This window comes from Scyliorhinus canicula, chromosome 9, assembly GCF_902713615.1.
Source record: "Scyliorhinus canicula chromosome 9, sScyCan1.1, whole genome shotgun sequence".
NCBI classification, from domain to species: Eukaryota; Metazoa; Chordata; class Chondrichthyes; order Carcharhiniformes; family Scyliorhinidae; genus Scyliorhinus; species Scyliorhinus canicula.
The window spans coordinates 99,630,936-99,644,156 of NC_052154.1; the positions used below are offsets into that span (position 1 = coordinate 99,630,936).

Genomic DNA, 13,221 nt, shown 5'->3' on the forward strand with positions numbered 1-13,221 from the left:
TTGGTCATGAGACACATCAACTCCATACTCCCAGAATGCCTTGATCCCGTGGAATTTGCAAACTGCCACAACCGATCCACAGCAGACGTCATCTCCCTGGCCCTACACTGAAGCATCTCGACAACAAGGATTCCTACGTCACACTCCTATTCATTAACTATAGCTCCGCCTTCAACATCATAATCCCAGCCAAGCTCATATCAAAACACCAGAACCTAGGACTTGGTTCCTCCCTCTGCAACTGGATCCTCGACTTCCTGACCAAGGCCACAATCAGTAAGGATAAACAACTACTCCTCCTCCACGCTAGTCCTCATTACTGGGTTGCATACTCAGCCCCCTACTGTACTCCGAATACACATATGATTGTGTGGCAAATTTGGCTCCAACTCCATCTACACGTTAGCTGCTGACATGACCACAACAACGATGAGTGATAGTACAGGAGGGAGATAGAGAATCTAGTGGTGTGGTGTAATGAGAATAATCTCTCCCTCAGCATCAGCAAAACCAAGGAGCTGGTCATTGACTCCAGGAAGCGAAGTATCGTACACAGCCCTGTCTGCATCAATGGTGCCAAGGTGGAGATGGTTGACAGCTTCAAATTCCGAGGTGTGCACATCACCAACAATCTGTCCTCATCTACCCACATCGACGCTACCACCAAGAAAGCACAACAGCGCCTGTACTTCCCCAGGAAACTAAGGAAATTCGGCATGTCCACAACAACATTTACAGATGCACCATAGATAGCATCCTATCTGGCTGCATCACAGCCTGGTATGGCAACTGCTCGGCCCAAGACTGTATGAAACTACAGAGTTGTGAACATCGCCCAGTCCATCACGCGAAACCACCTCCCATCCATTGACTCTGTCAATACCTCCTGCTGTCTTGGGAAAACGGATAGCATAATCAAATACTCCTCCCATCCAGGTAATTGTCTCTTCCAACTTCTTCCATCGGGCAGGAGATACAAAAGTCTGCAGGTTCAAAAACAGCTTTTCCCCCGCTGTTACCAGACTCCTGAATGACCCTTTTATGGACTGATGGATTGAACTGATCTCTTCACACATCTTTTCTACTGAGTAGAGCTAGACCCCTGTATGCTTCACCCGATGCCTGGGTCTATGCATTTACATTGTGTATTTATGTATGGTTTTCTCATGCATTGGAACGATCTGTCTGGAGTGCAGCAGAACACTACTTTTCACTGTACCTCGGTGCACGTAATAATAAATCAAATTAAATTGAAATCAAGAGAGTGAGCAGCCATGGAAGGAGATGTCATAATCGTGCCCCAACCAAGGCCTATGGAGTCGGGGATTTGATTTTCCAGGAAGCCCTCTGAGAATACACGTTCCCCCGCAACTGGACCCAGACGCATTCCATCCTTGCCTGGGTACGACACCTCGTCCTTCAGTGTGGTCAGCATCGTCAATGTCTCGGGGAGGTTCGGGCCTTTTCTACCCAGATGTCAGAACGAAGTGTCGAAGACATGGTTCTCCTATGCATATGTCGATCGTGATCTCGGTCAAAGGCCAGACACTTGTGTTAAGGGACCTAAACAATAGGCCCCCAGTTGGGGGCCCCCTGGTGACGAGGATGAAGATTCTGGCAAGGAGCCGTGCATGGTGGCCGGGCCTCCCGCCGTTGAGAAGTTACCACAGCAATGCTCCATCTGCCAGGAACACCCAACAGCTCCCCGTCGCCGTGCCCCGCCACCCCTGGGAACGGCCAGGCCACCCATGGGCCCGTATCCACGCAGACTTCACCAGCCCATTTATGGGCTCAATATTCCTTCTTTTAGTAGACACTCATTCTAAATGGTTAGAGGTCCATCAGATAGCTGCGATCACCTCTCATGTGAGAAGATGCGCCCTCTTTCTCCACAATGCATTCTGGAGGTACTAGTAATGGAACAAGAGGGTGGACTTTGAGTTCCTTCGGACCAATGGTATCCGGTATACGAGGACAGCCCCCTATCATCCGGCCTCCAGCGGGTTGGGAGAAAGAACCATCCAGACCTTAAAGCAAGGCCTCTGCAAACAGCAGACAAGATCTTTGGACATGCGCCTGGTCCAATTCTTGTTCGGGTATCGGACCACACCACATTCTGTGACTGATGTGGCTCCGGTGGAACTGCTCATGGGCCAACGCCTCTGAACACGTGGAGGGTTGTTGCTCCCGAACATCGGGGCGAAGGTGTGGTGTGCCCAAGATCAGCATCTGCGTGCCCCTGTCCCACGCAGTCCGGCCCATCAGTTTGCCCTGGTAAACAAGGTTTCCATCCAAAATTTCGCCCTAGGTGCCCATTGGCTGCAACACACAGATCCGGTTTCCGGATTCATACAGGAGCCCCATTAGACCTCCCGATGGTAGTGACCATCTTTGGATTCAGAGATGGAGTCCGAACCCCCTGGGGTGTCAAAGGGGAACGGGAGGTACAGGCTCCAGTCGCTGCTGTCCTGCCACGACATTTCAATCTTAAAAGATGTTTTCGGACGTGGTACACTTCACCAGGGGTGCCACCGCCCCGGTCTTCAGAGATTCCTCTGGCACCAAAGAGGGTTTGATGGAAGGGTTTTTGCACTTTGAGGGTGGAGAGGGGAGCGCGGAGATGTCATAATGGGGCCTCAACTAAGGCTTACGGAGTTGTGTATATATTATTTTCCCAGAAGCCCTCGCTCGCTTAAAGGGGGCGGAGCTTATAGAAACATAAAAAATTATGAAAGGAATAGATAGGATAGATGCGGGCAGGTTGTTTCCACTGGCGGGTGAAAGCAGAACTAGGGGGCATAGCCTCAAAATAAGGGGAAGTAGATTTAGGACGGAGTTTAGGAGGAACTTCTTCACCCAAAGGGTTGTGAATCTATGGAATTCCTTGCCCAGTGAAGCAGTTGAGGCTCCTTCATTACATGTTTTTAAGGTAAAGATAGATAGTTTTTTGAAGAATAAAGGGATTAAGGGTTATGGTGTTCGGGCCGGAAAGTGGAGCTGAGTCCACAAAAGATCAGCCATGATCTAATTGAATGGCGGAGCAGGCTCGAGGGGCCAGATGGCCTACTCCTGCTCCTAGTTCTTATGTTCTTATGTTCTTATGAGCCTCCAAACACATCTGGTGTAAAGCCGGCTCACACTGGCCGGCACTCACTTGCCTTGGATGCTCGCTGGAAGCCACTGTAGATAAATCAGTAAACTCACCGTTTAACCAGCAACCTGATGTGGACTCTTTCCTTTTGGGGCAGTCATAATAGGAGCAGGACACAGTGTAAGGGAGATGGGGGTGGGAATGCTGTGAGCCTTTTCCTGCTCCAGTTAAACTGACAAGCAGAGAGCGGTCTGGCGATGCAGCAGCAGAACACAAGGTATTGCTATTTTCAGTGGCAAATACTTCGCTGTCATTCATTCCAGCATGGAAAGTAGGACAGAAAATGCCATGAGAATCAAAGGACAATGAGCTAAAACAACATGTCCACCTTGTTCAATCTCCAAATATATTCAGCGTTCGTGATGAGGAATTGCTATTGAGGCAGAAGTAAATGCTCCATTGGCTTATGGGCTGAACAACTATACAAAATCCACCAACAGCAGCCCATTCACAACATATATGTAGACCATCATTATCAGCACCATGTCAGCCCTGCTCTCCCTCCTGTCTCCCACCTTTTGAAAAAAACCTTCTCTCGCTAAAGCACTTAAACACAAAACTTCCTTACAATTTTAATCAAAGGTAAAGATAACCTCCTCTAAATGATTTATTGCCAAGGTGCCCGGATGGCACTGCCATGCTGGCAGGAGCACTGCCAGGGTGCCACTGTCAAGGCTCAGGGCCGGAGGGGGACCATGCCCATGAAAGGAGGATATGGGGAGGAGGGCAAGGCAGGTAGGTAGGGGCTTCATGAGAAGTAGGGGGGTGACGGGTAGGGGGTCCTGGAAGGTAAGGGGGCCTTGAAGAGGGGACCCCCAGGGATCCCATTGCAAGGTGTCCTCACTTGGGGGTCTGGGATAGTGCCGGCAACGCTATTCAACATTAATTGGTCCACTTAACGAGGCCCCATGGGCTTCTTGCCGCAAATGAAGACTCACCAGTCGATATGCCGGCACCGCGTTCACCAGCGCCCTGCTAACAAGGTTGAGCAGCACTTAAACAGCACTTGCTCAATCAACCGGAGTCACCTTGCAACAATGGCGCGAGGACACCAGCCTCAAGATTTGGAAATGCAAACTTGAGGAGGCTCCTAGACACAGTGGAGGCTGGAGAGATGTCCTGTTCCCCAGAGGGTCCCGGAGGGTCAGCCAATGCTGCCTGGGACGAGGTGGCAGCATCTGTAAGCTCCGGGAGTGTGACCAGGAGGATTTGATTTGTTGTCACATGTATCAAAAAGTATTTTTCTGCGGCCAAGGGAACGTACCTCAAACGTACATCGTAGACTAAAAAAGAATAATCATCAGAGGATATTGACAAATGGTACATTGACAAACAGTGATTGTTTACACTACGGAACAAGTGGCCAAACAACGTAAATACATGAGCAAGAACAGCATAGAACGTCGTGAATAGTGTTCTTACAGGGAACAGATCAGTCCGAGGGAGAGTCGTTGAGTCTTGTAGCTGTGGGGAAGAAGCTGTTCCTATGTCTGGATGTGCGGGTCATTAGACTTCTGTACCTTCTGCCTGATGCCAGGGACTGGAAGAAGGCAAAGCCTGGGTGGGAGGGGTCTATGACAATGCTGTCTGCCTTCCTGAGGTAGCAGGAGGTGTGGCAGAATCAATGGGAGGGTGGCAAGCTTGTGTGATGTGTTAGGCCGAGTTCACAACACTCTGCAGTTTCTTGCGATCTTGGGCCAAGCAGTTGCCATACCAAGCTGTGATGCAGCCGGATAGGATGCTCTCTATGGCACATCTATAGAAGTTTCTGAGAGTCGATGCAGGCACGCCAAATTTCTTTAGCTTCTGTAGGAAGTAGAAACATTGTTGCGCTTTCTTGACTGGTGCATCAACACGAGTGGACCAGGACAGACTGTTGGCGATAGTGACCCCCAGAAACTTAAAGGAGCGACCATCTCCACTTTGGAGCCATTGATGCAGATGGGAGTGTGTGTCATGGTACGCTTCCTGAAGTTGATGACCAGTTCCTTGGTCTTTCCGACATTTAGAGAGAGAGGTTGTTTTCGGTGCACCATGCAACCAAATGGTATCCTTCTGTAGTCTGATTCGTCGTTGTTTGAGATATGACCCACCACAGGTGTATCATCCTCAAACTTATAGATTGAGTTGGAGTTAAATCTTGCCACGTAGTCGTGTATGTATAGGGAGTACAGTAGGGGACTGAGCACACATCCTTGCGGGGCCCCGGGTTGAGGACTATTGTGGAGGAGGTGCTGTTGTCTATCCTGACAGATTGCTGTCTGTTGATGAGGAAGTCAAGAATCCAGCTGCACAGGGAGGGGCAAGGACTGGCCTCCAGTGCTTATTAAAAAAAGTCAATGACCCACAGCCACCCCCCCCCCCTCGCAAAATACCTTAACACCCCTACACAAGCACCGACCTCCCCAACTCTCCATGCCACCTTCAACCTTCCCTTCAACCCCACCCAACCCTTCCTTCACCAACGCCTCCCACCACTGTGAACCACACATGTGACTAATGATGCCCTCTCTGTCTCCTCAGGAAAAGCTCTCCCACAATTACCGGGAGAGGGCCCAGATTGGCGGAGGGGTGCCAGACTTAAGAATCCGCACCTCCTTCGAGTAGCTTGCCCTAGAAGTGACCAATGGGAGGGGGGGGGGGGTACGTAGTGCCCATTTATGTGTGGGGTGACATTGCCCATGGGTGGGGGAGTGTGGAGGACCACAAGCTCACTTAGAGATTGGGCACCCTTTCAAAATGGTGGCCCAATTTCTGGGCACGATTCTTCCGAAAACTTTCTATGTTCTATGTGGCAGGTTTTTCGGGGAGGTTCCCCCCGGCTCTGCCGGCAAGTTCCCCACTGCTATTCAATGACACTGGGAGTTCCTCAACGGTTTAGCCCACACTTGGGGTGTGATTCTCCAGCCTCATTATGCTCTCGCTCAAGCGAAACAAGGCCAGTGAATAGCGGGAGAGGCCAAAAAGGAGATCCGCTCCAGGCCTCAAACAGTTTGCGATGCAACCGGCCCGTTCCCGTAGGTGAAATCAGGATCTCACCTTAGCGTGGCACGAAACCAATTATCATCACTGAAGTCCCATTTCCATACAATGAGAGCCACCCATGCCTGGAGAGGTGGGTCAAGTGATCGGAACTCGGCCCGCTTTGCGGAAGAAGGTGACAGAGGCATCATATTGGTTGTGCACAAAGGTGTTCATTGTGTTTGACAATTCCTCGCCCCCATCACCCCACTTTGGATCACGGTCTGTGCGGTGTCTGCATGTTTTCCTTGTGCCTGCATCGATTTCCTCCGGGTGCTCCGGTTTCCACCCACAGTCCAAAAGTGGATTGGCCATGCTAAATTGTCCTTAGTGTCCAAAAGGTGGGGTGGGGTTACTGGGTTACAGGGATAGGATGTGTGGGCTTGGGTCAGGTGCCCTTTCCAAGGGCCGGTGCAGACTAGGTGGGCCGAATGGTCTCCTTCTGCACTGTAAGTTCTGTGATTTTATACCTATGCCCCAACCCCACCCCTCCTTCCCCCGGTGCCCTCAGTGATCATCGATGGGCTTTGCCCTCCTAGCTCGACCACTACGTCTAGGTGTGTCCCAAGAATGCACATCTGAGGTGGAGGCAGCTAACTGATGGCAGCCATGGCCTTTGATGCTCCTGGTGGGTGTCCTCGGGGGGCTCTTGAGGCCAGAGCCGTGCCACTCTGTCCTGTGTGCTGGCTGCGAGACATGGCTTCATCAGAGGGGTGGAACTCTAGAGAGCTGATGGCCATCATCGTCACTCCATGAGACAGGTCCAGGTTGGCACCCAGCATCCGCTCCTCCCAATTGGTGCCCTTAGGGCCCTAGGTTTCACCTCGGGATGGAGACACAGCAGGTTCGAGCCCCTGTATCATATGGCTCTGCCAGCCATGGCGATTCGCCATGGCCCGGACCATCATGTCAATGCCCTCGACAATGCTCCTCAGTGACTGGGGCAAGCTCTGCAGGGCCTCGGCCATTCCCATCTGAGAGCGGGACATGTCCCGCAGAACCTCATCAAGGTCAGCCTGATACTGGGTCACATCCCTCAGCGAGTTTGACAAAATGCCGAGATCCTCAGCCATGGCCGTTACCGACTGCGTGACGCCTTGGACACCTTCTCTCATGGTGCCAACGTTGTGGAACAGGCTGTCCACTGCGGTCACCACCCTAGCAGTGTTGGCATCAGTGCCATGCACTCCTCCAAACAGCTACGGATCTGCTGGAATGTCGCTGACACCTCCCTCTGTCTGCCCGGCCGCACTCTATCGTCTTCATCAACTCCGGGATAAACTCTTCCACAGGCTCACCATTAAGCTGGGATCCAACTGGATCCTTGGATTCAACACCCCTTCAACTGACTTGCCTGGGATTTCCTGCAGTTTGGTGCTCACCAGATTGTGCCCCGGAGACCATTACCATGTCCCACCGAGGTGTGTGTATCTGCGCTGGTGAAGGGTATGGATGACAGCTGTGACACCACCATTGTGGTGGCCCCCAGACTCTCCTCCAAGGTGGTCTCCTGGGAGGCTGGAGAGGGTGCCGCCTGAGATGGTCGGTGCTGTTGGCTGGAGGATCTGTGGGAGAATGGACATGTGGTCAATGGGAAGGATGGCAATAATAACTCATGTCTGACAGGACCTCCAGGCGGGACCTCACCTCTGTAACGTCCGCCAGCCTCCACGTTGGTGAACGCCCGGTCCTCGGCCACATTGGTCACCTTGAAGGCATGCTGTTCAAAACGTGGTGAGGGTCCTGGTGTCTGGCACACTAGTACCAGTCAAGACCCTCTCCCACCGCTTGAGGGAGAGCTTGAGGAGTCATAGAGTGGACATCGTTAGACGCACGCGTGGTTCACAATGGTGGAAGGAGGGGTTGTTCCTCATTACCAACCTCCAGCTTGTCACCCGCTGCTGTGAGAGGTGTGGAGGACACAGTAGATCACAACAAAGTGGTCGACCCTCCAGGCGGTGTACTGGAGGGAACCTCCGGAGTGGTCAAGACATCGGAACCACATCTTGGAGTCCAATGCCCTGCTCAATCACAGCCCGGGTGGCCACTTGGGCCTTGTTATACCAGGTCTCCGCTTTGGTCTCCAGCCTCCGTACTGGCATCATTAGCCAGGTCCTCAGCGGATATCCTTTATCCTGCAAGAGCCAGCCGCCCATCCTGGGATGCTCCTTGAAGAGAGCAGGACGGACTGGCTGCCCCAGGATGTAGCCGTCATGAACACTCCTTAGGAAGTGTGCACACACGTGTCTTATATACATCTGGTGGTTGCAGGCGAGTTGAATGTTGAGGGAGTGAAACCCCATTCACTTTATATGGGACACCCCACATGGATTGGTGAATGCAGGGCAACGTGTGTAGCATCTATGACGCCTCTGGACATGGGACATCCCGGCATGGGGAGAACCCTGCAGCCTGGGTACCTTGGTGGGCTTGGTCCATGTAAAGCACAATGTAGTCTTCCGCCAAGGCATACAGGGTAATTGTGGCCTGCGAGATGCCATACAGGTTCATGCTCGAGCCGTGGAATGATCCCGAGGCATAAAAGTACAGGGCTGCGTTGACCTTGATGGCCACCGGGAGCGGGTGTCTTCCTCCCCCATGTGGTGCCAAGTCCATGAGGATATGGCACAGGTGCCGCACTGTCTCCTTGTTGAGACGGAGCCTCCTTGAGCATGCGCTGTCCGTGAATTGTTCAAAGGACCAGTGACAACTGTACACCCCGAGCTATCACGGGACTCCCCTTCTGGGTCCCTCCCTAGCCTGGTGGGCAGCTGGGTCCTCAAGAGTGTGGGGTGGGGTATGGCACATGGGCTGCCCCTCAAGCATCTGCAGGCGCTGCTATTGTCGCTTTCGCTGGAGTCTGGCCGTACTGCATAGCACCAGGAACACTAGGGCAATGTCCAACATCCCAATATCTGTAAACATTGGGAGAATGTGTTAGACCAACAAACAGCGATGGCTCCCACACCAGGACCCTCCCGCCCCACACCCACCACCCGGAACACCCTGCCCACGCACACCCGGCTGCAGTGGGCGCCCCTTGCAGGGCCCCAGACATCTGCTCATAACGCCAACTGGGCCGGACACTAGTCCCCTCCCCGTGGCACACACCCACCCTCCGGCCGTGGACATATCCCCCGGACCTGTGTTCCATCTCCTGGATGTTCGGATGTTGGCTGCTGCGTCCATGGTGTTGCCTCCTGCAGTGTCCTGGCACACTGTCCAGGCATCAAGGTGTGATTGGGATGCTAGGCAATGTGTCCCACATGCTATATCACCCACCCATCCACGGGAATCCACTTGGGTTGTGTCAAATGCTCACTTAACCACGATTGCCTTTCCCCATCAGCAATAGCCTTCAGCCATGCAGCCAGAGGCCTTGACAGTCAGTGGGGGTGATGGGTGGTCGGTGGGGCAGACAGGAAGGGACAAGGGTCGCCCCCAGAACAGATACTCACGATCCAGGAGTTGGCATGGTGTGCAGCGAGCATTTGCCCCAGTTTGACACCCCTCTGCCCCCAGCGCCTACCCCATCCTTCCATGGCGGCCCACCCCTTTGGAGGGTCCCCCCAACCCCAGCTGAGAGTCCCCCATCTCCCGTTGAGCACAGGGATAGGAAGCCCAGTGCCCCCAGGCTCTTTGCCTGCGAGCAAGGATGACTACTCACCTCCTCGGCTCCTCACAGAAGCCCTTCCGCCAGAGTACTAATCAGCGCCAGCTTGAGCACTTGCTGGGGAAGCCACTAAATGACAGGAGGCCATTGGATGTGGGGTGGCTCTAGTTAATTGTATGGAAATGGAACTTCAGTGGTGATAATTGGTTTCTTGCCTTGCTACGGCGAGATCCTGATTTCGCCAAGGGGAGCGAGCCAGTTGCATAGCGAACTGTTTGGCACCTGGCGCAGATCTCATTTCTGGCCTCTCCTGCTGTTCACCAGCCTCATTTCGCTTGAGCAAGAGTGTAACGAGACCACAAGACCGTACCCAGAGTTTCTTCGGTGAACAATCATACTCGAGTGAGTGACTACCGAAGAGAGAGAGAGGGGTAAATTTGGCTATTCTGATTTATGGTCCTCCATAGGGATTGTAAAATTGATTCCCCATCAACCCCAATACTGTGCAGGGCTCTGACCCCAGAGATCTCTCTCCTAGGTGGATCTGAACCTGGACTGACAGTGCAGTAAATATGGAGCCATCAAAAAGTAATAGGTGTAATTCTCTTGCTGAGCACAACGTGGCCAGAGAATGCCGGGAAAGCTCTCCAACAAGTCTCCCAAAAGGCTCCATGCTTCCCGGGATTCTCCGAAGTCCCGCAAGACGTTGGAGTCGGAACCCTGGCCCATATGGGTGGGACAGAATGACGTTCGCGGAATCTTTGTGGGATCCAATGGCCTCCTTCGATTCACCGGCCTCTGCAGGGAGGCTGGAGCCAGGTACCGATCAGTGATGGTCCACACAAACATGGGTGTCCCGAGCCATCGGAGACCGCTGGCCCTCCCCCTGGAACATGGGCACCTTGGCACTGTCAGGTGCACGGATAGCATTGCCAAGCCAGAAGGAGCACTGCCTGGGTGTCAGAGTGGCAATGAAAGGGTGCCCAAGTGCCAGGGTGGCACTGCCACGGGTCAGGGGCAAGAGGGGCCATTCCCATGAAATGAGGGTGGTTTGAAGGGTGGGAAATGCAAGGCAGGTAAGCAGCAGCCTTTGGGAGGTTGGATGGGTGATGGGTGGGGGCCCGAGAAGGGAGGGGGTGCTGTAATGAGGCTTGGTGGACCTAAAAAGGGGGACTCCAGGGACCCCATAGCGTGGTGTTCTCACTTGGGGGGTATGGGTAGTACCCATGTGTGTGGGGGGGTGACATTGCCCATGGGTGGGGACCCACAAGCTCACCCTTTCAAAATGGCGCTTGATCTCGGTGTTCAGCTCCCCAGTGCAAAATAAAATTCTACGTGTGGGCTAAACCGGTGAGAGACTTCCCAGGGCCCAAAAAAGTGACTACGTGTCATTGAATAGCGGCGGGGAACACACCCGCAGAGCCATCGGGAAACTCTCTGAAAAACCCGTCACAAAATTAACTTAGAAAGTTTGGGGGAGAATCACGTACATTATCTTCTCGGACAAGGGCAAGTTCAGAGATCTCCACTGAGATTCAACAGTTAAATCTTGACCAAGACCATCACCACTGGTTCACGATTGACCAGAACCTGAACTGGAAATTACCAGAATAAGACAGAGATCAGACACCCTCTGACAGACAGTTCACTACCTGACCACCGCCCCCAAAAAGCCTTTTCATCTATACCCAAGGATTATATTAACCGGGCAGCACGGTAGCATTGTGGATAGCACAAATGCTTCACAGCTCCAGGGTTCCAGGTTCGATTCCGGCTTGGGTCACTGTCTGTGCAGAGTCTGCACGTTCTCCCCGTGTCTGCGTGGGTTTCCTCCAGGTGCTCCGGTTTCCTCCCACAGTCCAAAGATGTGCAGGTTAGGTGGATTGGACATGATAAATTGTCCTTAGTGTCCAAAATTGCCCTTAGTGTTGGGTGGGGTTACTGGGTTATGGGAATAGGGTGGAGGTGTTGACCTTGGGTAGGGTGCTCTTTCCAAGAGCCGGTGCAGACTCGATGGGCCGAATGGCCTCCTTCTGAATTGTAAATTCTATGATATTCAGGATGCGAGGGAATGCCTGAATGTGTGCATTGTGCATTCCCAGGAAGCTTGAAGAGAGCCGTTTGTTTGAACTCAATTCGCACCCCTCCTTCACCAGTGCACTGTGGCTGCAGCATGTGCCATCTACAGGTGACACTGCAAGAAGCAACCAGTGTCACTTTGACAGCACCTCCCTCTCCTGCAGCCTCTACCACGGAGATGGACAAACGCAGCAATTTTGCGGGAACCTTCATTAATTGTCCAAGTCACACATCATCCTGCCTGGACAAGCATTGTAATCCCTTCAACAACCCAAAATCCTGGAACTTTCCAATGAGAATGTCATCACCACAGTGACTAACTGTTCAAGGCAAGAGTAACAGGCATAGGAATTCACAGAATTTACAGTGCAGAAGGAGGCCATTCAGCCCATCAAGTCTGCACCGGCCCTTGGAACAAGCACCCTACTTAAGGCCCGCAGCTCCACCCTATCCCCTTTATCCCCAGCTAACCATCATTGACACAAAGGGCAATTTATCATGGCCAATCCACCTAACCTGCACATCTTTAGACTGTGGGAGGAACCCCACGCAGACACAGGGAGAACATGCAGACTCCGCACAGACAGTGACCCAAGCCGAGAATCGAACCAGAGACTCTGGAGCTGTGAAGCAACTGTGCTAACCATTGTGCTACCATGCTGTCCGAATTAATGCAGCTGTGCCAATATTGCTCACATCCCAAGAATAAACAAGGTAGCCACGCAGGTGGAGAGTGCATGAAGTGCACCAGTTGCCCTCATTGGTAGGGTGGCACCATTTGCATTTCACTGGAAGGGTTTGTGGAAGAGAGGAGTCTGAACTGAACATTCAGTGTAGCTTGTTTAGCTCACTGGGCTAAATCGCTGGCTTTTAAAGCAGACCAGCAGCACGGTTCGATTCCTGTACCAGCCTCCCCGGACATGCGCTGGAATGTGGCGACTAGGGGCTTTTCACAGTAACTTCATTGAAGCCTACTCGTGACAATAAGCGATTTTCATCTCATTTCAGTTTCATTTCATTTCCTCCCCGGTATCACAGTCCTGAATGATTGAACCATTTGCATTTATTTAGTTTTGTTTGAAAAAAGGAAACAAAATGAAATGAGAGCAGAACACACTGATCCCAAGAGTTATTTAGTTAGTGTACACTCTACTCTGCTCTGCTGTGGGTTGGACTAAGCCATTGATTCCTATTTGACAGTATCGTATTTCCAAGCTATGGGAACCATCCGGCGAAGGAGAAAGAGACAGAGCCAAGTTCCGTTTAAATGGGACAATTGATCTGAAAGTAAATGCATTCACAAGTGATGAACTTCTCAACGTGCCACAGAATCTGTTAACCATTGAACAACATAATA

At 52.3% G+C, this 13,221-nt stretch overlaps 1 protein-coding gene across 5 annotated transcripts in view; it reads right to left on the reverse strand.

Moving 5' to 3' along the window:
- cpt1ab (carnitine palmitoyltransferase 1Ab (liver)) overlaps positions 1-13,221 on the reverse strand; it is a 119,407-nt gene that overhangs the window by 91,811 nt on the left and 14,375 nt on the right. The window lies entirely within an intron of this gene.